The sequence below is a fragment of the Marmota monax genome, unplaced genomic scaffold, assembly GCF_021218885.2.
Source record: "Marmota monax isolate L192 unplaced genomic scaffold, Marmota_monax_Labrador192_F-V1.1 WCK01_AAM20220418_F8-fsc00030, whole genome shotgun sequence".
In the NCBI taxonomy this organism is placed as follows: Eukaryota; Metazoa; Chordata; class Mammalia; order Rodentia; family Sciuridae; genus Marmota; species Marmota monax.
The window spans coordinates 3,277,902-3,304,907 of record NW_026691988.1 but is presented as its reverse complement, the minus strand read 5'-3'; the positions used below and the strand labels follow the sequence as shown (position 1 = coordinate 3,304,907).

General features: G+C 35.2%; 1 protein-coding gene and 1 non-coding gene across 28 annotated transcripts in view; one reads left to right on the top strand and one right to left on the bottom strand.

The window, feature by feature from the left end:
* Epb41l2 (erythrocyte membrane protein band 4.1 like 2) overlaps nt 1-27,006 on the top strand; it is a 200,746-nt gene that overhangs the window by 63,590 nt on the left and 110,150 nt on the right. The window contains exon 1 of one of the 27 annotated variants that reach the window (XM_046449392.2): nt 16,650-16,803. The exons of 25 other annotated variants lie outside the window; for them this stretch is intronic. The gene's annotated coding sequence lies outside the window, so the exon portion shown is untranslated. Of the gene's footprint in view, nt 1-16,649; nt 16,809-27,006 lie in introns of those variants that run through there. One more of the 27 variants, XM_046449376.2, reaches the window with a different exon arrangement.
* Nucleotides 24,508-24,614, bottom strand: LOC124097008 (U6 spliceosomal RNA). The gene has a single exon (XR_006853076.1). It is a non-coding gene; the product is annotated as a U6 spliceosomal RNA (small nuclear RNA).

Here is a 27,006-nt window from a genome sequence, read left to right as displayed (position 1 = left end):
TGAACACATTATTGTTTTAAAGAATAAAGGTATTTGGGCATCAAGGAATAAAAATATTTAATGTTAAATTTATGTAGACAAGCAAAACCCATATAGATGCTCAATAATAAGAGTTTCCTATTGTATGAAATATGAATTAGCATGTCGAAAGTCTGTGAGGTTAAATTTATTAAATTAGAATGCAATTGGAAATTAGTGAAGGCCCTGCAGATTTGTAAAGGTCCTATAAAAGTATACTTGGTATAGTATACCATTTAAGCCTTCTGCCTACCCGCTGCCAGCTTTTTGACTACCATTATATTTTGTATTGATGTAGAAGACAGCCATGTAGGAAAATGTAACTAACCCGGTAGATGGGGGAATTAAAAGTAAGGGTAGATAAGGAGTATCACAAATTACAGTTCAAAATCATTGGTGTTTTTAAGTCATGGACTTGAGCTAAGATTATACCTTTTTTAAAAATATTTATTCTTTAGTTGCAATCGAACACAATATCTCTATTTTATTTATGTGGTGCTGAGAATCAAACCCAGGGCCTCTCACTTGCAAGGCGAGCACTCTACCGCTGAGCCACAACCCCAGCCCCCAAGATTATACCTTTTAAACAAAGTTTACCAGTGTAATTAATTAAGTTCTAAGCACTTTGAAGGATATACAATTATATGCCCTAAGCATATTTATAGATCACACTTGTTTTTATTATTATAAGATCTTTGTCTTGACTTTTCTTTCCTTCATTCTTGGACCTCATTTCTCTCATCTTGGCACCATCTTTTTGTTTTCCCATCATAATTTATTCTGTACATAATAGCTTACTTTTTCATAACCTTTCTCTTGTTCTCAGCCCTATTTTTAAAAAGTAACTTTCTTTTATATATCACAGAATTGGGTCTTGCATTTTTATTCATCCCTATGATCTCTGTATTCTAATTGGTGCTTTTAAACCATTTATATTTAATTTAATTATTAGTGTGGTTTGGTACCATCATGATATTTGTTTTCTGTTTCTCTCATCTGTTCTTTTTATTGTTTTTCCTCTTTTCATGTCTGTCTCTAGGTTAATTGAATATTCATTTCTTTGATTTCATTTTATCTCCATTGTTGGCTTATTAGTTATTCCTCGTTTTATTGATACCCAGTCTAAATTGAATTTATTAACTTGGCTCCAAACCCCCTGCTCTTTCTTTGTTAACTATTTAAGTGAATCATTTTGATGTTCATTTCATTGCTTTTTCTTTCTTCCTTAATGCTTATATTTCTTCAGTCATTTGTCTTCTTACCATTCAATGAATTGGATATTATTGAATTTATACACTTTATTCCACTGATACTTTTCCTGTTCAGATAATATAACTTGCAGAGATGAGCTCTCTCATGGTCCAGTTTTAAATGTAAGTCCCAACACTAACAAAGAATCTTTTACTCTCGTCTCTTGAAAAACAAAAGAAGTTTCATTATGCCAGCAAAATTTAAAAAAATTATAGAGCAACCATTAGACTCTCTGATCCTTAAGCTATCCCCTCCCTCCAAAAAAATACTAGCAATTCCTGATTGATCTCTCCTGTATTTTCTCTACTAACTCAACCCATTCCCCAATAAATCAGTCAAGTTGGTTTTAAAATTGAAATTACAAAGGCATGATAAATTCTCTTTGGGGCGAGGGAGCAGAAACTGTGACTACACATTTGTGAATCTTTTCTTTTAAAGATTATTCAGCTTTGTGGAGCTTAGAACCTTGTGGGGGAGCCAGGCATTAAGTGAGTGAGTCTGAGAGAGCTGAATTGGTTCTAGAATATGTGGTCAGTGTATCTACTGGAGACTCATCATATCTGTGTTCATAGTTGCCTGGTACCAAATGAGCTCCGTCACTATTCATTATTTGGTAAATGAATGAACACTTAATGAGTGATTTGGTATTAGGTTTTCTGTTCTTCATTCTTAGCGTTTATCTTGCACTCTTGAGCTGGTTTGTGATTCATGTTCCTGTGGTAGATAAGCCTATAAGCCTTTTTACCGACTGAGACTTCCTTTCAAGTGTTTTCTTACTTGAGTGTAGGTTAATGTACCTGCTTGAGAAGATGGATTCTGTCTACTTCTGTACTTGGTCCTTTAAAAAAAAAAAAAATTTTTTTTTTTTTTTAGCTGTAGATAGACACAATATATGTGTATATATATTTAATGTGGTGCTAAGGATCAAACCTAGTGCCTCACATGTGCTAGGCAAATACTGTAACACTGAGCCACAATTCTAGCCCTGTATTTGGTTGTTCTTTTTTTTGCGGGGGGTGGGTACCGGAATGAACTCAGGGGTACTCAGCCACTGAGCCTTATCCCCAGCCCTTTTTTTGTATTTTATTTTTTTGTATTTTGTATTTTATTTATTTTACAAACCATATATCTAATAATTATATCCAGAATACAAAAAGCATTCTTAAAACTCAACAACAAAATACCTCAATTAGGGGTTGGGGTTGTGGCTCAGTTTTTTTGTATTTTATTTAGAAACAGGATCTCACTGAGTTGCTTACTGCCTTGCTTTTGCAGAGGCTGGCTTTGACTCATGCTCCTCCTGTGTCAGCTTCCAAGCCACTGGGATTACAGGCTTGCACCACTGTGCAAGGCTTCTTTTTTCCCTTTTTTGATGGGATCTATGTTGCCCAGGTTGGCCTTGAACTTTTGATTCTCTTGCTTCAATTGGGTAGCTGGGACTTTTTAACACATGCCACTGTGCCCCCACCTTTTTTTTTTTTTTCTTTTTTGGTACTGGGATTGAACTCGGGGGTACTCAACTACTGAGTCACACCTCCAACCGTGTTTTGTATTTTATTTAGAGATGGGGTCTCACTGACTTGCTTGGCACCTCCTGGTTGCTGAGGCTGTCTTTGAACTTGTGATCCTCCTGCCTCAGCCTTCTGAGTTGTTTGGGTCCTACCCTTTTTTGTAAGATGAATTCACATAAAATTCACTATATCATCTATTTTGAAGCCTGTTAAATCCAATGGTGTTTATTATATTTAAAATGTTAGCTAACCCTTACTACTATTTGAGAACATCTTTTGTCTTCCTTACAGAAACCCTGTGCATCATAAGTAGTCACTGTTCCACTTCTTCCTTTCCCTGGACCTCTGGGCTTGCTGTACTTTTACACCCCCACTGGCAATGTATGAGGGTTTTAATTTCTCTAAATCCTTACCAATACGCCTTCCTTTGTTATTATTTTTTAAAGATACCCATCTAGTTTAAAGAGGTGTCTTATTAAAAAAAATTTCCATTTTTGAATGACTAATGATGTTGAACATCTTTTCATGTGATGATTGGCCGTTTGTATATTATCTTTGGAGAAATGTCTGTTCAAGTCTTCTGCCCAATTTGTAATTGAGGTATTATTTTTTTTAGTTGTAGTTGGACACAATACCTTTATTTATTTATTTTTTTATATGGTGCTGAGGATTGAACCCAGTGCCTTGTACATGGTAGGTGCTAGGCAAGCGCTCTACCACTGAGCCACAACCCCAACCCCTAATTGAGGTATTTTGTTGTTGAGTTTTAAGAATGCTTTTTGTATTCTGGATATAATTATTAGATATATGGTTTGTAAAATTTTCTCCTTCAATTTTTCTTTTCACTTTCCCAATATTATCCTTTGATTCAGATTTTTAAAAAATTTTGATGAAGTCCAGTTCATCTGTTTTTTTTTCTTTTATTGCTTGTGCTTTTGTTGTCTTATTTAAGAATGTGTTTGTTAATCCAAAATTATGAAGATTTATACCTATGTTTCCTTCTAAGAGCTTTATAGTTTTTGCTTCTACATTTGTTTTTGATCCAACTGAATTTTTGTCTATAGCATGAAAATAGGGGTTAACATTCATTCTTTTGCATGTGGATGTCTAGTTGTCCCAGTACTCTTTGTAAATACTAATCTTTCCCCATTGAACAGACTTTATTTATTTCTGGGCTCTCAGTTCTATTTTATTCATCTATATTTATTTTATTTTTTTTGCTAGTTAGTACCATTCCCATACTATTTGCATTACCCTCTCCTTGTAGTTAAAAAAAAAAAAATTAAAGCAAAATGTACAGGGGAACAAGTCAACATACTTATACATGCTAGACAATGTTCTTCCACTGAGCTATACCCCAGTCCTGTAGTAAGTTTCAAAGTTGTGAATTTAAAACTGAATCTTCTTACTTTTTTCTACTGTTTCAGGATTGGTTTGGCCATTTGGGTTCTCTTGCAGTTCCATATGAATTTCATAATGACCATGTTCATTTCTACAAAACAAAAAAATAACAAACAAAAACAACAAAAAACCAAAAACCAGTTGGGATTTTGATAGGGATTGCATTGAATCTGTAGATCAATGTGGGGAGTATTGCCATCTTAACAGTATGAAATCTTTGAATTCATGCACGTGAGATGTCTTTACACTTATTTAGGTCTTTAATTTCTTTCAACAATGATGTTTAGTTTCAGTTTCTTTTGCTTCTTTGTTACTTGGTTATGTTTATTTCTATGTACTTTATTCTTATTGAAGCTAAGTGGAATTATTTTTTCAATATTGTTCAAGTTTGTAGAAATATGATTGATTTTGTACATTGACCTGTGTCCTGCAATTTTGTTGAGTGAATTTATTATCGTTTTTAATTTTTTTAGGGTTTTCTTTATATAAAATTATGTCATCTGCAAGTAGAGATATTTCTTTCCTAATAGAAATTTTCTTTTTTTCAACTGGGAATTTAACCCAATGATGCTTAACCACTGAGCCACACCCCAGGCTCTTTGTGTATTTTTTATTTTAAGATAGTTTGAGATAGCATCTCACTAAGTTACTGAGGCTGTCCTTGAACTTGCAATCCTCCTTCCTCAGCCTCCTGAGCCTCTGTGATAATGGGCATGTGCCTCCAGCCCAGCATGCCTTTTTTTTTTTAAAAGGATACTTTTTTATTTATTTTTCTTGCCTAATGCCTGGGTTTGAGCTGTCAGTACAATGTTGACTAGAAATGGTAAGAGAAGACATCCCATCTTGTTCCTGATGTTAGGAAGAAGGCTTCAGTCTTTCTCCATCTTGTTCCTTGATGTTAAAGGAACGAGCTTTTATAAATGCCCATTATCATATTGAGGAAGTTTGTTTCAATTCCTAGTTTGTTGAGTGTATTTATCATGAAAAGATGTTGGGTTTTTGTTATAAAAGTTTTTTTTTTTATCTGTTGAAATGGTTGTATGTGTGCATTTACAAATATGTAACAATGAATCCCACCGTTACATATAATTATAACATGCTAATAAAAAAATGAGCAATAAAGAAATCACAGGTGCTTTACTAATGCAATAATACATCACACTGTTAATTGATTAAAAAAAGAAATAATTATGTTTTATTCCTCCTTCAGTTCTGTTATGATTTATTTGTTAATTATCCTTTGTTGAACCACCTTTGTGTACCTGTCATAAGTCCTATTTGGTTGTAGTATATTTTTAATATCCTACTAGATTTGATTTGCCAATATTTTGTCAGAGATTTTTGCCTGTATATTTATGGGGATGTTGGTCTGTGGTTTTCTTTATGATCTGCTTTGCTTTGCTTTGCTTTGCTTTCTTTCTTTGAATGAATGAATGAATGAATGAACTAGGAATTGTTTGGGGCTTCTTTTTGAGGTGATGAATATGGTTCAAAAGTTTGTGGTGTTGGTTGCACGATTCTGTGACTGTACTAAAAACCATAGAATGGTATCCTTAGAATGGGTGACTTGTATAATATCTCACTAAAGCTGCTACCTCAAAGGGAACGATCTTTAGGGATTGTTTCAAGTGTATCTTTTAGGGCATGTTTTTTATGCTGGGCATCAAAGCCCTCAGTAATCTTTCCAGCTGTAATATTTTAACATTACCTCTGAGGAACTCGTGATCCTCCTGCCTCAGCCTCCCCAGTCACTGGGATTACAGTTATGCACCACTGGTCCTGGCTCTGATTTATCTTTGTATGCAACTCTCATCCAGTAGTCAGCTCACTGCTTTTTTTTACCACTCCCCCAGACGTCCAGAACAACTCATGCATCTTGTTTCTTCCCTTTGCTCAAGGACTATTCCCACTACTGTTGAATGTTGTTGTCCTTCTTTCCCATCAATGGAATATTTTTTCAAAGTTGTATTCAGATTTCTTCTAGAAATCTCTTGTTCTCAACTCCTAAGTCTGGTGATTATCAATTAAAAAAAAAAATGGACTGTGTGAGTTTATTTAAGGAGACAGTAGATAGAATATTTGAAATCAGAACTGTTCTGGGAAGTCTGCTTATATATGTTTGTAATACCTGTACACATATATTCTTTCTTAAAATGCATTTATAGTTCACTCACAAATTTATAGAGATGGATTTGCATTTCGACTTCTCTGGTATCCCTGAATAATTCTTAGTGCTTTGAAGGAAGGCCATTAATGTTAAGTGCCAGGTAAGTATCTGTTGATGTATTTGCATGTGTTTGGAAGGTAGAAGAAAGATCCGCAGTTTTACATTATATTTTACAGTTTCCTTTATACATTTATAAAAAATAATTTGGAGAAAATTTATTGTATTAGAATAGAAACACTTCAGTAAGATATTTATGTGTGGGTAGGTGAGACCCTTTATATAAAGGCTACTTTTTGGAGTGCAATGAGGTATAACTGAGATTACATGAACATTATAAGAACATATCTATTGTAAAATAGAATTGGATTCAGGTCAGCTCTACATCATACATAGTTGTTAGGGAGGTGGAGCCAGGATCGAAATCCAGGTTTGTCTAACTCCAAGACTGATGATTAACCACTATACAATTTTGCATTCCATACTTCATAAGGGAAGTTTTTCAGTTTCTCTTTTTTTGGTACCAGGGATTGAACTCATAACCACTGAGCCACATCTCCAGCCATTTTTAATATTTTGTTTAGGGACAGGGTCTTGCTGAGCTGCTTAGGGCCTCACTGCATTGTTGCTTTGAACTTGGAATTCTCCTGCCTCAGCCTTCTGAGCTGCTGGGGTTATAGGCATGTGCCACTGTGCCCAGCTTTAGCTTCATTTTATTCAAGTGTAAAATGAACTTGATAATATTCCCAGTGCAGAGATATTTTAAATTAGGATCTCATAAATTAGGATGTTTATAAAGCAGACAGCTTGCCCACAAAGCAGGGTAGGTCTATTGTAATTAGTAAAATATTTTATTTACAGCAATATAATAGGACCAACAGAAAGTATGTTGAAAGCATCTTTGAAACTTGGGCTGAGAAATTCCCTTATCTCTTAGTTTTATAATATTGCACATTTTATATTTTGGCACAAGTTTTGGTATTCTGTTTCTCTAGAATTTTAGATAATATTCCAATAAGTCATTTGTTAGTAATTACTTTATTTCCCTCTGTTGTCTTTTTTGTTGTTATTCAGAATAAATTATTGTCAAAGCAATATAGATTATCTTCTCTGTCATTAACTTCTGAAGCATTAGGCTACCCAACACTATTAACTTCAACTTAAGTTTTGAAGTTTATGGAAGGCTGATTTTTTTTTTTTTTGATAAGGGGGGATTGTTACTTTAGTTTTTGGTTTTCATTTTGGTTGCAGAAGATTTATTTGTCGAAGAGTATTTGCTGGTATTGCTATAGATATGTAGTTAAAACTACAGTGAAAGTATCACAAGATAAAGCATTAATTTGTTTACCTGAATTGTTTTTCTTAGGTCGAGTTACTCCAAATTGATTTCAAGTTGTCTTTGATTTTTAAATTAATCTCAAGTGGTTTTTTTTTTTTTAAGTGGGTATAAATATTCAGATATAAGTTTAAATTAAGCTCAAAATAAATCAATAATGTAAATATGAATACCAGTCATTAATTTTTTTTTATCACTAGTTTTAGAAGTTTGAAAAAATATTTTGTTACTGTGGATCTAAATTTCCTGTTTATGGTTGTGATGGATTATAGTTTTAAAAATGTATATTTCTATTTATTTTAGCATAGCTTTGGATCACTTGGGCATTTTTCTTAATGAAAACTATAAATAGATGCCTTAACAAGATTAGATTTTCTTTAAAAAATTAAAATGGACATACTGTCTATTTTAGCTTTTTATGAAATTTGGATCACGAGAAAGTAGTTCCACTTTGTAGGGGAAAATAGCTGTGCGTCTGGCTTTTATGGACTCTTTTGCTAAAAGGAAGAACTGTGATTGAGTCAGTTACAACCTCAGAGGAAGATGTCTTGCAGCTGTGCTGTTTTGGTTTTGTTCCAGAGATAGTATTTGTGTGCACTGTCAGAATGTCTTAAAGGCCCACCCTGGAAAGGATTCAACTCTATAAAAGGAGTTTTGTTTTATAACCTTTCACATGTTCTTATGGGGCTCTGGTGGTGATGGTGGTCTTCATCGTCTTGTCTTTTAAACTGGGATTTTATTGAGACACAGGCTTCACAGTTTAAGAATAGGAATTACAGTTGTAGTTATTGTATCTCGTAAAATAAATTTAGTCAAGCCCTTGGCACACACTATGATGAAAACAAAATGCCACTCCTCAAACTGTATAATATCAGTGTGTTACTTTTCTGTCATGATGCTGATAAGATTAGCACTCATTTGATAATATATTTTTTGGATAACTTAAGAGATACTGATATACAAATCGAGTAACTACATTAGAAGAAATCGAGTTAATATTATTAGAAAAAATAGAGTTAATATATTAGAAGATCAAAGATGATGCAGGAAATCCCAAAGATTGAAAAGTTTAAAACACCGATGACTCTACATGCTGAATATTACTCAACTTAACCTGTTTTGAGCCACATGTTTACGTAAATGCTGTGAGAATTATTTTTGATTGTGTTGACCATAGTTTCTCCAAAATTTTCCCTTTCTCCTCAGCGTCTCCACCCCGCCCCCTCCCCGCAATGCTTTAGAAGAAGTTATTCAAAACGGAGATCAGGGCTTCAGACCCACTCTTACTTTTCTAGCTTCCTTAAACCTCTTCCTCTCCCAGCTTCTGTGCATTTGCCTTTACCCTTCCCTTTGGTCTCTGGGGTAGAGATGCCCCTCCTGCTGTCCAAGGTTATATTATCCTCTGTAGTTTGAACCTTTTCCTTCTTTGTTTCTTCCCCCAAAACCTGCACCAAACAAAACAATCCAAACCTTTTCTATATGTAAACATCTTCCCTCAACCCTACATTTTTGGGTAGTTATTACTTGCCCCTGTTCTGAAGAAAAGGCTAGATTTCAGAGGTAATTGTATACATGTTACTTCTTACTTTGGCCTCTTCGTTTTTTTTTTTTTGTCTTTTGCAACTAGGCTTTTTCTCCCACTAGCAACTGAACTTGTCCTTTGAGGTTACCAGCAGTTTTATGACACCTTTTAACCCTTGTTAGTATTAGTATCAGTATGACTATGTCCCTGTTGGCTACTTCTTCCAGTACTTTTTGGTTTGCTGTTTTTATGCTGATTTTTTTCCTTGATAGGTTCCTTGTTCCCTCTGTCTGGGGTTTATTATGAGCATTTTTCTTGTTTTTCGTGGTAGTTCCCCCGTCTATCTCTGATAACACTGATTGACCAAGTAGTTCTAGATCTTAGAATAGAAACCCAGCCTCTGTCATTCAGACACACATTTCCAGCCAGCCTTCTCATTTTCTGCCTGGTTGTCACATGGACATTCAGTCCAAATACATCAACGTGGAAGCATTTATTTCCTTTATTTTTGTTTCCTAGTCTTTTTGAAAGTCTCTCTCTAGGTTAATAACACTACTCTCTGACCTTTTTCTGCCAGGAATTCAGAAACCTAGTTCTTTTTTTTTTTTTTTTTTTTTGAATTTTTTTAGTTATAGATGGACACAATACCTTTATTTTATTTATTTTAATCTTTATGTGGTGCTGAGGATTGAACCCAGTACCTCACTCATACCTGACGAGTGTTCTACCACTAAGCCACAACCCCAGCCCAGAAACCTAGTTCTTTATTACTCCAACAATCCACTTCAATATTAAGTCCTGTTCATTTTGCCCACTAAACATTTATGAACTCTTGTTTACTTGCCTTTTTTCTTTCAACCCTGTCTGTCTCTTGTGTCACTGAAGCCTCATCTTAACCAGTTTCCTTTCATTGTATCATTTTTTTCTCACATGGCTGAAATACAAAGTATTATTTCCCATTGCCTACAGGATAGAGTAAAAACATCTGAGTTAGCATACCGATCATGCATTGTTTGGCTCTTGCTTCCTTTTCCCATCTCCACTCCCACCCTATGTTCCAGGCAGATGAGGTACTCCCCGTTCTCTCACCACATTTATTGTTGATGATCCTGGGCCCTTCCCTTTCTGTTCCCACGCCAAGGAGTATACTTACACTCACTTACAATCTTCCCAGTAAGTTCTTTGTTATCCTTCAAGGTCAGCTCATGTCACCCTGGGAAACCTTCCCTCATCAAGTCAGTTACTGTTAGATCATTTATGCCTACATTATAGCTCTTACTCACTTTGTACTATAGTTATTTATTCAAATGCCCTTCTCTCACACTTCTGGAGCCACATTTTATGTAGGTTGGTGTTCTCAGCAGCTATCATCAAACAGCAGTTCCTCAGGGGATGAATAGATCTTAGCAGAACCCAAGTGCACAGAATTAAAATTAAGATCTCATAGGCAGAGGTAGTGGTGAGTATGCTGGCCTGATGTTGGATATTTTTTGTTTCTTTTATGTGGATGAGGCTGTGGGCTGAGAAACTATTGGGACTTATTAAGGTTTTCTTCTATAAGTCAAGTTTAGAGAGTGAAATTTTTGATGTGAAGCTAGGAGATTACTGTATGTTAATGTTTGATATATAAAAAAGTAAGGTAAACATAATGATACAGTCAACCTTTGAAGGGGAAGGGTATAGATGCAATTTTTGACGACTGAAATTCTATGTTTAATAGTAACTTACATTCATTTAGTATTTTACCAGTGGCTGTCATAGTGATTTTTCTTTGATCTCCACAGACTTAGCTAAATAGCAACATGCAAATATTATCAAAGCTTTTTGAATAGAAGTTTAATGTTCTTTTAGTTTGGGAAGTAAGAGTAGATGATTTTTTTGTCTCTGTGTCTGTCCCCACTTTTTTGAAATTTATTTATATATATATATATATATATATATACACACACACACACACACACACACACACACACACATTTAAAAAGGCAGGTGTAGGATTTTTTTGGGTACAGAGGTTGAGATAGAGCTGACAGGTATTTTAGGTTGGCTGAATTTTTGGTCTCAGGCTCTTAGACAGCAATAAAGGGTCCGGATTACTGTTTTTCTCCTTATCAGTGTGTCTTCCTTGTTTGTTCTCATCCAGGCAGGGCATTCTGCTATAGGGAAAAGAATTGGGAGTATTAGTCAAAATCTGACATCTAGCCTGGACACATCTGCCATTGATTTAAAATGTAATCTAGACAAATAATCTTAACTTCTGGGCCTCAGATTCCCAATCTAGTAAAACAAGGTAATACTGAGGTCTCTCTGACTCTAAATTTTGATTCTGCAAAAATCCCATTTTGCTCTGTCATATGTAGGGTATTGTATGGGTGCTAGCAAAATCTTCTTGTTTTTCTTTGTACGTAGTGGACTTTGTGATAGGTGCTTCAATATTATTTCTTTAGTCCTTAGGGAAACTACCTAGCAGTAACACCTGTCCATTCATAGTGCAAGAAGAATGAGTGTAAACACATAAGCTTAAAATGCCTTTCTTGACCTCCCAAGGGAGTTGACCACTTGTGCTTTGCCCTTCCTGTACACCTCTCTTTCTCTCTCTCTCTTTTAAGTATTTTCTTAGTTGGAGATGGACACAAATATCTTTATTTTCTTATGTGGTGCTGAGGATTGAACCCAGTGCCTCACACGTTTGAGGCAGGAGCTCTACCACTGAGCCCCAGCCCCTCTGTACTTCTCTTAAATCCCTTATCATGTGTGGTGTAATGATTTGTTCATGTGTCTGTCTTCCTGGCTGGATTGTGAATTCCTTTGACTATATGGGGAAGAATTTTACCTAGGTTCCTGGGGTCTGGATCAGTGCTTGATCCAAAATAGGAACTCAGCAAGTGTTTCTTATATGTGTTAGATAAAATTTAAAGGATATTATTGATTTGAAGTATTCTGCAACTAGGCTGCAGTAGAGCCGACCAAACAAGGTGTCATGCAGTCTGCAATCAGACTAAACTCTGAAGTTTTCAAAACCAAAACCAAAATGCCACAAAACCCCAGGAGATTCACAGCAATCAATCAATTTACCTGAGCTGGTGTGTTAAAGGAGATATTTCTGTTTCAACACTAGGTTAACTGTATTGACCATCTGTTTTTTTGTTCTGTCTCTGCTTTCCTTAGCCCTTTTCTTGAGTCTGTAGAGCCAACCCTTTCTGCTCAGATCATTGCAATACTCATTCTGTGGAATGGGATGTTGCCAATTCTGAAATTGAACCTTTCCTCCAAAAGCCAATTAAAATCTTAAAATTGAATTTATTGTAATTTTTTCTTTTGACAACCATGAAATGGGATGAAAAACAAAGCATTTTAAAGTTTGTACCACATTACTATAATGGTTTGATTGTATAATTTAGAAAATAATATTTTTGACTTTTATAGTTAATTTAGAAAAGATTTGTTAAGAGCTTTGTACTAATACTTTTTAAATGTTTTTTAAATAGTAATATTTTGATTGGAGGTTTTCAACTACTGCTCCTCATTTTTATACCTGCCTCCACTTTCTGTCCATAAACCCCTATAAAAATCCAGGGTCCTACAGTGTGTTTCTTTCCAGAGTCCCACAAATCTACAATATTTTTGAATACGGCATTTTAACAGATGTAATTATGTTTAATGTAATAGATAGAACATGTTAGTTTAACATTGCCAAGATGTCTGGTTGGGAAAAATTTTGCAAATGACTCATGGGAAAATTATTCTGAATTTAGAGCCTCAGAGAAGTTAAACTGTGGTGATGTGTGTGTCAGGAGAGAACTTATGCACTATAGCCAAGGCACTAGTGGAAAACTGTGTGTGTGTGTGTGTGTGTTTTCTTGCTGACATCAGATGTATCAATAAGAACAATCCTATGCAGTGTGGTTTGTTAGAAAGTTTTACAGACCAGCTGAAGTTCATCTGTGTTGAGAAGTCATAAAACTTCTCCATGTTGTTCAGGAAGTATAGTCTTGCCTGATGATTGGTGGATGGCAAAATTGGATTCTGTGTAAAATCAAAAAGAGGTTTATTTTGGAGAATTATTTTGTGCTCAGAGTTGATGTTCATTAAGGTTTTGGAGGAGTGAGTTGACCCGTCAATAGTTGAGTCCTCTACTACATTTTAATTCCTTATTCTGTGGTGTTTTTTTTTTTTTTTTTGTCCTCATAAAGTAGGAGGTTGGACAGTTTTCAAAATCAAGAAATTATGATCTTGGTTTAGGCTAAAATTCTTGTGAACAAACTCATATACATAAGTTCCCTCATAACCAGTTTCCTTGAGTAGTTAGAAATTAGCATTCTGAAGATAAATCTTCACATTTCCAGGTTTATAATGGTACACTATCAAAACATGGCTTTAAGAAAATCTTCCCCAAACAGATGTAATAGATAAAAATTCATATTAACAAATTTTTATATTAAAAATTAATTGTAAAAATTTCTGGGTATTTTACTTTGTATATTTTGTGTACCTCCATGCACTTAAAATCTTAACTGGAGAGGAATAGCTTAAATTTAAATCTAGTAGGAAGACTTGTGTTCCCCTAAAAGGAGCCATGTTTTGATATTATACCATTATAAAACTGGAAATGAGGTTTATTCTCAGAACACTATTTTTTTTGTTCTTTTTAGGTATACATGACAGTAGAATATATTTTGACATATAAACATGGAACATCTTATTCTAATAGAGATTCCAATTTTGTGGTTGTACTTGATGTGGAGATTCAACGTGGTGTATTCCTATATGAACATAGGAAAGTCATGTCAGAGTCATTCCACTCTTTCCTATTCCTCTCCCTGCTGCCTTCCCTTCATTCCCTTTTGTCTGTTCTACTGAACTTCTATTCTTCCCCTTCCCCGCACTTTATTGTGTTTGGCACTCATATATCAGAGAACATTTGACCTTTGGTTTTTTTGGGGGGGTTGGCTTATTTCGCTTAGCATGATAATTTTCAGATCCATCCATTTACCAGAAAATGTCATAAAGTCATTCTTTTAAAAATTCTTTTTAGTTATACATGACAGTAGAATGTATTTTGACATATTGTATATACATGGGAGTATAACTTCCCATTCTTGTGGTTGATATGATGTGGAGTTACACTGGTAGTGTATGCACAGATGAACATAGGAAAGCTATGTTGGATTCATTCTACTGTTTTTCCCATTTGTATCTCCCGTCCCTCCTCCCCCTTCCCGTTCACCCCCACCCACAATCTGGTGTACCTGTACTCCTCCCTCTCTCCTACCTATTGTGAGTTACCATCCATGTATCAGAGAACATTTGGCCTTTGCCTTTTGGGGGGATTGGCTTATTTTACTAAGCATGATAGTCTCTAGTTCCATCCATTTACTGGCAGATGTCATAATTTCATTTTTTTAATGGCTGAATAATATTCCATTGTTGAGGGGCATCTGGGTTTATTTCATAGCTTAGCTGTTGTGGATTGAGCTGCCATAAACATTGATGTGGCTGTGTCACTATAGTATGCTGATTTTAGTTCCTTTGGATACATACTGAGGAATGGTATAACCAGGTCAAATGGTGGTTCCATTCCTAGTTTTTTTGAGGAATCTCCATACTGCTTTCCATATTGTGTTTTTTTGCAGTTTCACCAGCAATGCATGAGTCAACCTCTCCCCCCACATCCTCACCAACATTTATTGTTACTTGTGTTCTTGATTGTTGCCACAGAATGCTAATTTTTAAATACTCAAGGGAACTGATTGTAAGGGTGGAGTAAAAATTTTCCTTTATTAATGTATATGATTTTCATATAGACTTCTTTCCTAAATGCAATTTAAATGACAATATATATAATTTATATACTTCTGTGGAGTCCCTTCTTTGTCATTAGGGTCCCACTCACAAAACCTCATCGAAACTATCTTCCAAAGCCACAGTATCCACATAGTATCATATTTGGAGTTAGGTTCAACATGTGAATTTTAGGAGGGACACATTCAATCCATAAGGATAGGAGAGTAAAAGAAGAGGCAGGAGCCCCAGAAGATAAGAAAGGGTGATCAGAGATGATATTCAGGTAACCAGAAGATATCCACGGTAATCAGAGGCGCCTGGGATGGAGTTGGAGGTCTACCAGTACTCTAGATCGATAGCTCTCAGACTTCTGGATTCCAGAGCAATTTCAAAAACTGTTTGGAGGCAATATTTTCAGGAAGTCTACTGTAACAAATTTGCAATTGTACTACCAACATTTATTAAAAAAAGTGCAAAGAACTTAATCTGAAGAAAGGATGATGCTTTGAATTGTATAAAATTGGCTCCACTAAAAAATTCATTAAATTGCCATTATGTGAATCAATTAAAACTTTGTGGTGGGTAGTGAAGTTTACTTCCATTATATAGGAGTGTTTAAAAGTTTTGTATTTGCTCATTTTGACAGATTAATCTTCTTGGAACTGCTACTGAAACTTAATTTCATTTAGATTTTTTCATACAGTAAAACTTATCCTGTTTAAATATGTAAAGTGCTTTATTTGTTAGAGCAAAGTCTTTAAAAAGATTTTTTAATAAGTCAGTATGAACATATAAAACTACTCCTTGTTTTAGGGACTGCTTGATAGGTGAGGATTTCTAGTAGGAGGGTGAGAATGCACATATGAATGTGTAGTCTCAGTTCTGAATCATTAAAATAAATATATACACTGGGAAAAAAATTCCAGAATTTAAATTGTGGAAATGTAATAGGTTGGTACTATAGAGTTAAGGGAAATTAGTTATTTCAGATCACATTGATCTAGATTTTAGAATTGACATCATTTCCTTTAATAACTTACATTTACTTTGCTTCCATGTATATTTGTAATCATGTGATGGATATAGGATTATCTTACTTTTTGTCACTTCTCAATTTAGAATTGACAGTGTAAAACAGGGATATATCAGCTTTATACCTTTATCATAGTATCCAATCTAGGTTAAAATGGCATCTATTTTTCTATATGCCGTGAATGAATAGAAAACTCTTAGATAAGTCAAAATAAACATATCATCTCTATATGTTGAAAACTGGGTTCTGTATTTGCATGGTTTTTCTGTATCTGAAAATGTATTACAATTTGTAGAAGTTTATAAATAAAGGTGATTTGACTATATGATGAATATATATGCTTTTGGTGTCTGTATTGTGGATTAAAATGATAAACATAAAAAAAGTTGAGGGGCGGAGACCCAAAGCAAAGCAAAAATCACTAACACAAAAACTGATAAGAAAATTCTTGGTAACAATAGAATTATAAAAATTCTAATTACAGAATTATAGTTTTGTCATTAAAATCAGCTTTTTTAGTAGAAGGACTCTTCATTTAGTGGCTATAACAGGCAGCCAGGAAGCTGATTTTTTTCTTTGACCCATGTGAATTTTGTAGCTGAGGAATGAAACGACTTGGAACCAAGCTGAGCTTTTCTACTGAGCATGCCTTTCTCCAGCAGGGTCTGGCTTGGGTGGGGCCAGTTTTGCTCATTAAGCTTTTGGACACTGAATTTCCATCAGCTTTCCACAGTCTTCCAATGACAGGGAACGGCAGAACACGGGGGCTTGATGTGCTTAAAAGTTGCGTATGTATTTCAAGCGGGAGATTTTTGGAACAGATTCTGTGATAGCAGTTGGGTTTTGTGGTACATTTTTGTTTCTGCTTGGGAAGGAAGTTTGCTATTGAGAGCATGATAGAATATCCAGGGGACTGAAAATTTGGAAAATAATTAATGTACAGAGTAGATGGAATCAGGGTACGACCAATGTTTGGTAAGAGAATATGTTCCATTTGAATCAAGGGCTATGGGGGAAAATAGTTTTTAGGGGCCAGAGTTTACTTTTAGACCACTTGTTTGCATTTTTTAGTTGTGTTGAATTTTGGCAAGTTTTCTTTCACATAATATTCTTTCTTCAGAGATTTGAAATGTGAGAGTAGTGAAGTTAGTTGTGTGTCTTGCTGTTTCATAATTATTTCAGTGTTGTGATGTGAAGAACTATGAAAGTTATCTAAAATGCCATGAAACCTGCTTAAAGTTAATAGTATGCAGTTATTTTAATATATTAAAGGACAAATGAATTTAATGAATTTATTCTGACTCTAATTGATGTGATTAAAAGAAGGTGAACTATACCTGAGATTTAAATTCACAATTTTTAGCATCTGAATATAGTTGCATTAATAGTTACCATGAACTGTATGCCTTTTTGATGTTGTCTTACTCTAAGTAATATTGTTTGAATAAGATAGGTATCAGCATCTTTTATTACTGAATATTTAATCTGTTGTCACATTGAAGAAATGTGAAAAACTCACCATGTTGCCCAGAATCTGACATCCAGACTTAGAAAAAAAAAAAAAATCTTCCTCATGCTTTTTTTCTTTGTATAATCTTCCTAACAATCTTTCCTAAAAACAAAAGAATAACAACAACAAAAAAATCTTCCCCCTAAAACCCCTTGTTTTGGTACTGCTACTTCCTAACAAAATGAAAACCAGTACCATTTTACCAAGTGATCTCTTTAATTCCTTTTTATTGTTGCCACAGAAGAGAATGCCCCTGAAGTAATTGTGGTATATTTGGTGGGGGTGGAGCACACATGTGTGTACTTGAGGAAGTTTTCCATTTGTTATCCCAATCAAATAATTGGCAACGTGGGTGTTGGGAATGAAAAAATGTTGAGATGATGCTGATGATCTGTTTGGTATCCCCTGCCCCCATCATTTTTGTAGTGTTCTGTATGGATGATATATTGATGACATAGAATTTAACATCAAGCAGGATCACAAAGCAAGTTAAGTTAGAAAGGTAAATTTTAAAATTTTGACATAGTTTTAGTCGAATTTTTGATACACTCTGAAGATTGAATGCCTGGCATTATTTTCCAGGGGCATCCTCATTATTTTCCAGGGGCATCCAAATCACTTGTGCAAATATTAAACTTCAAGAATTTTACCTCAGGATGCATTTATCTCAAAAATTTTACCTTAAGGGTATCTTGTAGCTCCTTCCACCTAACAATAGTTATTTGAGGCTTCACTAAGTAAACCGTTGTGCTCAGAGTAGAAATACTTGCAAAAAAAAAAAAAAAAAGTTTTGTGGCATTCCAAATGGCATGTCTAATTCCATTTTAGTTACAGTTTTTCCCTTCTGGAGAAAGTTGTTCCAGTCATGGCAGGATTGGACCGTACATAATTCTAACATCCTTCTAATTATGGACTTACTAGTGGACTAGAGTCAATGTTTGGCATTCACCTCAACTAGAAAGATCATTCAATGTATAGTTTTATTTTTTAGAGTAAATACTCTACATTGACGTAACTCTTCAGTAGTGCTACCAATATTTAAAATGGAAGAAGAGCTGATGATCAAAATTTTATAACTGAATTATGTTTTTTTGACAAGGTTTAGGTATTTATTTCTGTCCAATGCAGCATTCCAAAGCTTATAGAGAAGAGGATTAGAAAGATGAGATCAGGGTAGGCTCCAGCTTGGTGGACTTGTCATCATGTGGGGGTTGATTGACTTTGACAAGCTTTGTCTTATGACCTATTAAAATGCAGTGTCTGCAGCCTCTGCATTTATCCTGTGCAGTTAACCTTGGTGGATTTATCGTTAGCTTATTTGGGAAGAGCCTCCTGAACAACTACTGTTATTTGGTAGCTGCAGAATTTAGAGTTTATTTACACAGAGATGGTAGTAGGATGGTTGTAAAGATTACCACTTTTTACTAACCGATTTTGAGTTTTATGATGGGTCTGGGTGGGGATCTTATGTATAGTGTAGATGGGATGAGCTCAGAAAACCTAAACTCCCTAGTGTCTGTTATGATTAAGGGAGATATTCTGTGTTGGCACTGTACTGTTTGTTTGAGCCTGGTTATGCTGTCATTGGAAGAAATTGCTCATTAGTGTATTTTTCTTTTCTTTGGAGCATCATATGATGGTGGTCCAAATAAAGGCTCCCCGAGTATTAGGAACATCACAAAAGGTATTTATTGAGAAGCCACTGCATGCATGACATTGCATGAGGAACATGAGGTTATTCATCTCACAAAAATTTTACCCTCTTCATGGGAATGTAGTAGCAGATGTGGGACAGGGAAGAGGTGTGGACAGGAAACATGATGACATGTTTGTGCTTGTTAGGCCAATTTATTCCTGCTTTTCCCTAGGAAGCTGCTGAAAGGGATTGGGGGGTATTTGTATGTGACAAGCTTATACATTTGTTTTGGATTTTTGATGTTGAGTCAATTTATAACTAGGATCATTTTATTTGGCATTTTATTCAAGTTTTTTGATTTCGATTAGAGAGCAAATATGTCTGTACTGAATACAGTTGAGAATGAGAATTGGTGCTCTTCAAAAAGCATGTTGCTAGGGGAGAGAGGGGAAGGGAGGGGGCATGGGGGTAGAAAAGATGATGGAATGAGGTGAGCATCATTACCCTAAGTACGTGTTATGAAGACACGAATGGTGTAACTACTTTGTGTACAACCAGAGACATGAAAAATTGTACTCTCCTTGTATAATATGAATTGAACAGCATTCTGCTGTCATGTATAACAAAATAAATAAATAAATTTAAAATAAAAAAGATTCGAGAGCCATTCACATGGTTAAAAGAACAACAATAATAATAAAGTAATAAAAACATGTATTACAAAAAAATTAAAAATAAAAAGCATTTAATCAACATGTTCAATGAAGGGACCATGTGGTTTCTTGAAAAGTTGGTAGTGGTAATTTTTGGAAAACTGGCTGTTTTTGAAACTGATAGTAATTTATGAATCCAAATTACTAAAATTTATGTCAGTGACAAGTTGTTTGATTACATATTGATGCTAACCTTGCTATCTGTGTTCCTCACTATATTGAGAACAGTGATTCTTTCATCTGTATTATTTATGTCTGTTACATATGCTATGAATGTGTTCAAATATTTTCAAGAAAGGAGGAAATAAGATACTGACCCTACCCACATCCTGATGGTCAGTGAAATTTATGGGGGTTGGGGATAACTCAGGATATGTTATTAATGATTATAAAGCCCTAAATTGTTATAGTAACTTACTGATTTCACTTTTTAAATAAACGACTGACTATCCCAAATCATGCTAGGTGCTGGTTAAACAGTAGTGAAGTCATTTTTGGATTGGTGACAGTACTACATAAGGTCTTTGGAGCTAGACAGCCTGGATTTGAATCCTGGCTCTTCCATTTATTGATTGTATGGCTTTGGGTAAGTTGTTTGTCCTTTGACCTTCTTCATCTGTAACCTGGAAATAATTTTAATTTTTACCTTAAAGGATTATAAAGATTAAAGGAATTGCTTCATGCAGAGTTTCTTGAGCAATGCTCAATGAATGGCTGATGTTATTATTATTTTTTGTATTACTATTAGTGAAGAAATGGATATAGTCCCCCTTTTCACAGAATTTCTTTTTGATGACAGTGGGCCACCATTCATTATCACTTTATTATGTGCCACCCACTTTATGTATAGCTTCTAAGTTAGTCCTTAGAGCCATCCAATGAGTACATATTATATCCCTGTATTGTTTATGGGGAAACTAAAACTCAGCAACACTCAATAACATGATTACATAGCTAATAAGAGGCTGAGCAGGAGTTCTAATCCCATTCTGTTGATTTCATTTCATCTCCATATCACCAGGCTATTTTATACAAATGTTAGGATAACTTCTCACAGGGAGGAGGTAAGTCTAGCTCTGGCCCTTACACAATATTGGAATTCTATCTGAGATAGGGAATTTGTGCAAATGCAGTTCATCTGATGCAGAGCCAGCAGGGTTCAAGAAGTTTCCAATGCCTCTTGGTTTAGACTGCTGGATTGCCCATCAATCCAGTATTATAAGGATTATGTGCATTATAATTATGAGAATAATGGTCTCTGATTGGGATTCTTAATGATTTATGCACAGCCTTTGGTTATGAGGTCTCACTTCAGGAAAGGAAATATTTCTGGGATGGCTCCAGTTGCTTGTGGACAGGGCTTTGTCAGGCACAGATCTCTCTCGACATAATCTTTCATGAGACCTGCAGGATTTTTTTTTTTTTTTCAACAGGTAAGATTGTCGGCATTTATCTTGATTATTATTGGAATTGGGCATTATTGAAAATTATACCCTAATTTTCATATACTTCTATTCAATATATGAAGAAAGGGAGTTTTATACTTGATTTTGTGTTTGTTTCATTCTTAGAGTCTTAAAGAATTAATTAATGGTTCATCTCACTAATCTTATCTTGGGTAGTTGGTTTTAAAAAATTGAGCATCTGCACAAAAACGTAAAGACCAACAGAGTAGGGGAAGGGGATCGAGAGGGAGGGGAAAAGGGAGGACATGGAGCAGAACTGCAGAAGAAATTACCAAGTTATGCTATGTCTGTATATGAATTGTGTGTGTATGTATGTGTGTGTGTATAATTATAATGCACTAATTTAAATGACAATAATAGAAGGGAGATCACTAGAGTAGAGCAAGCAGATCTGGGGAGGGGAAAGGAAGGTACTGAGGAATGAGATTGATCAAATTATGTTGTGTGTGTGTGTGTGTGTGTGTGTGTGAGTGAGAATATGATATAATGAATCCTACTGTTATGTATAACTATAGTGCACCAATAAAAAAAATTTTGGAAAATAATGAGCATTTGGAAAAAACAAAGTTTTCAACAACCATGGCTTTTAGGTATGCAGGTTATAAAACTCTTGGGGAGTAGTGATTACCTGAGCTCTATCTGTATATACTTCCAATCTCTTCAGGCTTATTTTCTAATGCTTTCTTCAGCCTGTGTGAAACTATTAAGATGCTTTTGGCCGCAAGTAACAGAAACCTTTGGCTCAGCCTTTTCAACTATAGGTGTATTTTATTTTACATCACAGAAGCTCTGAAATAGGACCAAACTACATGTGGCATGCTCAGAGGATGGCTTCTGTGACTCTTGCCAGTGTTCTCTATTGTACGTCATTTTGTCCCCAGGTTTTCTTCCTCCATAAATTCAAGACAGCAGCAGCTTTTCCAAGAGTTTTGTATACAGTGCTCAGAGGCAGCAAAGGGGCTCTTTTTAGAGGGAGAAGTTTCTTCCCAGAAATCCACCAACAGACTTTCTGCATATTTGCAAGGAAAAAGATTGCACAGTTGCCTGGACCAACAGAACTTACCTTTGTGGCCCATCCTAGAGCCAGCCTCTGCTGTTCACATGTAGAAGAGGCAGTAAAGCTGAACAAAAATTTGGGTTCTGTTTAAAAGGATAAAAGGCAGTGGAAATAAGTACATGCTCTGAATGAAACCTGATCCCGCTAGACTTGAACTAGCAAATGGTTGAAGTTCAAGATCTTTTGATTCTGGGGGCTTAGTTTGAACCAGATGTTAGTTTATGTCTTTAAAGAGATAGTCTTTAAAAAAAATTTTTATTTTTTAGTTGTTGATAGACCTTTATTTTATTTCTTTATATGCAGTGATGAGAATTGAACCCAGTGCCTCACACATGCCAGGCAAGTGCTCTACTGCTGAGCCCCAGCCCCAGCTCCCAGAAATAGTCTTTCTTATAGGACCTTTCTCTCTCTCAAAAAATAAACAAGTATTATTTAGTATGTTATAACTAGGGTAGGCAGACTTGTATTATTTAAAAAATAGCACTTGTGTATTTTCACCATATAGATAATATAAATAGGCAAATAGTTTCTTTAGAATGTGTTAATACTTAATTGAATAGAGAGGATAGCATTTTCTAGACCTTCTAATACTTAAGAAAAATATAATGGAAAGGACTTACAGTCTACCCCCCCACCCCCTTTTTAGGTACTGGGATTGAACCAGGGCTTCACGCATGCTTAGCATGCACTCGGTACCACTGAATTATCTCACAGCCCTTTCAGTCTATTCTACCTGTTTTGGTGTTACTTCCAGATATTTTTAAAATTCTTTTCCTCTGTTCTCCATTTTCTACTTTTCCTCCCCCTCCTTTAAATGTTGGATATATTCCTGTATTTGGGTTGCTGTATTTTTTTTCCCTCACATTTGATGCTTTAATAGAAGATAGTGGGGTAATAAAAGGATCTTCTCTTTGGCTATTAGACCCTTTGAGGTGATTAAGCAAGTGATTGTGGGTATCATTAACAATGATGCTCCTACACATCTTCTAACCAGCATAACAATAGCAGATGGAAAACTGGTTTTGTCAGTTTTTGAATTTAAAATGTCTGCATGTTACCAATATTATTTAAATCAATGGTTATTTGCTGTTTGCACCATTTTTGCTTCTTTAAGTTGGAACAAAGGTCTTCCTTTATTCTCTGTATTTACTAGTTTTAAAATGTAGAAATGTATACTTTTCCATTTTATAAGTCTTGGGTCCTTAAATAGTAAGTTGAGTTCTCTTGGAAGATAACAAAGGCCTCATAGCTTGTGATCAGCAGAAGCTAGAGCAACTCAAGTGGCAGCCCACCATTCCTACTGTGCAAGCCCTTCCAGTTCACATGAACTGGAAGGGCTTGCAGAGTAGCCCAGGTTCTCTCAAGGTCTTAAGGACACATGTGGACTGAAGAACCTCTTACTTTTGAAGTTCTTTGTGAGTGTGTAGAGTTGTCTGTTTATTTAACTTTGTTTGCTCTAGTATTCTGATTAAGGATGAGTGGTTTAAGCAGTGTTATGTTTTATGGAAGGTAGTTTAGGCTAATGATTGACACAGCACCTTGGAATTTATCTCCTTTAAATGTAAGAAAGTAAAGGATGATTTGATATAATACAGGTCCTTACCAAGAAAGTAAAGGATGATTTTATATAATATAGGTTCTTTTACCTAGAGCAGTACCAATCCTCTACTGATGATGGTTTTCTGCTTGGATGCATGTTAAATGATGCATACTTTTTCTCATGGAGCTGTCAGAATAACAACATTTTTTATCAACCCAGATGGAGCATGTCAACATGGTAATTGTGACAAAGCCACATACTTGTCTAATGGGCTGACTGTTCACAGCATTATTCTTTTTGGTTGGTGATAAGTAGGAAGGTCTTTACTTGGTATGTTATATAACTATATTGATGATGGATTTTGGGTAATTGTAATTAAAGATTAGTGCAGTGAGTTGCTCATTTTGTCTTTGCTTATCTAACTTTGTTATCTTAGGATATTTCAGTGTCTGAGTCTGATAAAGTTATACTGAGAATATTAGACTAGATAATTTAATAATATTCATTCAATAATCATTAGAACTTTTTTTTTAAAATCAATCAGTTACCATTGTGTTTTCTTTTCCTAAATATGGACCACTTCACAAATTTGCCTATGATCCTTGCACATAGGCCATGCTAATGTTCTCCATATCATTCCAATTTTAGTATATGTGCTGCTGAAGGGAGCACAGTATTATCATGTTTTATTAATTGTGGCAAATTGGTCAATAAATCATTTTATCAACAAAAAGGCAATCTTCGGTTTTGAGCTCTATAGAGCTCTTGAAACTACTATAGGAATATGCTTATTTACTTATACTTTTATCTACCCTTATTATTGAATATTCTCAAACCAATTAGCCATTTCTGTTGTTTACTGTCTTGTTACTTCCATTTGGATGGGTAACACTGTTCAACTCTGAGGTTCTTGAAACTTAAAATTGCGAGTACAGTGGTACTGATGAGGACAACTCTAGGAGGCACAACGGGTATAGTTTATCTGTGTTCTTTCTCTCTGTATTGGCACTCTGTCTTCAATTTCTGTTCATAGTTTGGTTATGATCACATGGCTAACTTTCAAATATTTTTCAATATAACTTTCAAATGTGATATTGATTTGTAAATTTCTTATGGGGGGAAGAGCTACTTATAGTAAATCACAGAATACATTTATGTTCTTCTGTAGTCATTTTAACAAACTGGCATGGATCTTTGCTGAGGACTAGAGCAGGGGCTCTGATTAATTAGATCATTCATGTGTAATGGGATTGGGATTGCATTATGAGGTATTAGTGAGGCAATGTGTACAGCTGTGCAGTTATTCATTTAGTGGTCTTGGACAAATCACTTATTTTGGTTATTATTTACAAAATTAAGTTAATATCTACTTTGTAAGATGTTTTGAGTAGCAGCATGGTTCCTGACACATTAAGATATGAGTGGTACCTCCTGTGATTGAAATATAAACACCTATTAATACTTTGAACCTTATAGTGGAAACTTTGGTTTTATATTTTATTGCCTTTAAAATTTTTGGCTGAAATTCAGCTGTTTTTGATTAGTCCCCAGATACTTTCTTACAACCAGAGTAATTAAAGAGCTGTCAGTTTATCTTGGTTAGTTTAGACAAGGGTTGGGACATTTTTTTTTTTTTCCAATTTTACCAGGGTTTTTATTCAATTCTCAGAATTTAATTAGAGAGTATATGCTAGAAGTCAACTTTGGTTATTTCAAGACTAATGTAAATAATATTTTTCTCTTAAATGTGCATGGAAAATGACATGTTAAAAAGGGAAAAAGGTTTTCTGTGCAGTATGGAGCCAGTTTAAGTGTCTTTGGTTAGAAGACATGCTTTTGCATTTTCAATGCCTAAGAATGAGAAAAGTAATATTGGGCATGTGGGTATGATACTTAACTGTTCCCTCTTTTATAACAGTACCCTCAAGGACATTATGTTTCCGATCTTCCTGCCTCAGTATGTGTGTGTGTGTGTATATATATATATATATATATATATATATATATATATATTTGGCCTTCGTGCCATTTCATCATCTGTGGGTTATGATAAGTGTTCTTGTTATGATCCTCTTAAGATCAAGTGACATTGTTTTTCTAGGTAAAGTCGGTATCATCCATGTTTGCAACCATGTACCCATATGACCATAACTTCTGAGTAGCATCTCTAGTGCATATCCAGCCTCCTTCAAAACCTGTTGTGTCTAGTGTCTAGATATCTCCACAAACTTCTCAATTGCAGTGGATTCAAAATTGAGCCAGGTGTAGTGGTATATACTACTAGCAACTTGGAGGCTGAGTCAAGAGATCGATCATAAGTTTGAGGCCAGCCTTAGCAAATTAGCAAGACCCTGTCTCAAAATAAAAAAGGCTGGGGTAGAGCACCTCTGGGTTCAATCTCTAGTTAGCACCCCCACCTTAAAAAAAAAAAAAGTTAAAAGTCTTGACAAGATTCACTTTTCAGGTGTGCAGTATTTCCGTGGATGGTTCTACTATTCCCCCATTGGCCCATGACCTGGGACAACCTTCCTTTGATCCTTGACTTTGTATATTTATTTAGACCCCCAAATCATTTCCAGTCTACTACATTTTTACCATGAGATTTACTTCTTTTGCTTTACCCCACTTCTTCCATAGTACAAAACCATGTCTGAATTATTGTAGTACTCTCCCAGATGTTTTTCTGTTTCAGTCTTTACTTTATAACCATGTTGGACAATTTGAAATAAGAATCCTTCTGACCCCGAGGGAAGGCATCTTTCTGTAAGAGACCTGAGGGGCCAGGCACAGCGGTGCACACCTGTCATCCCAGGGACTCGGGAGGCTGAGGTAGGAGGATCGCCAAGTTGGAGGCCAGCCTCAGCAACTTAGCAAGGGGAGATTCTCTCTCCACTCAGATATCAATAGTCCAGAGTAAGGTCAGGTTAGGGTGTTATATATGCAGATTTTTAGAAGTCATTTACATAACAATAAGCCTATAAAAAGTGGGATGTATTTTAGCTGAGGTTAAAAAGAAAATCTACAGACTGCACTGTTAAACTGAAGTGTCTAAAATTCACTAATC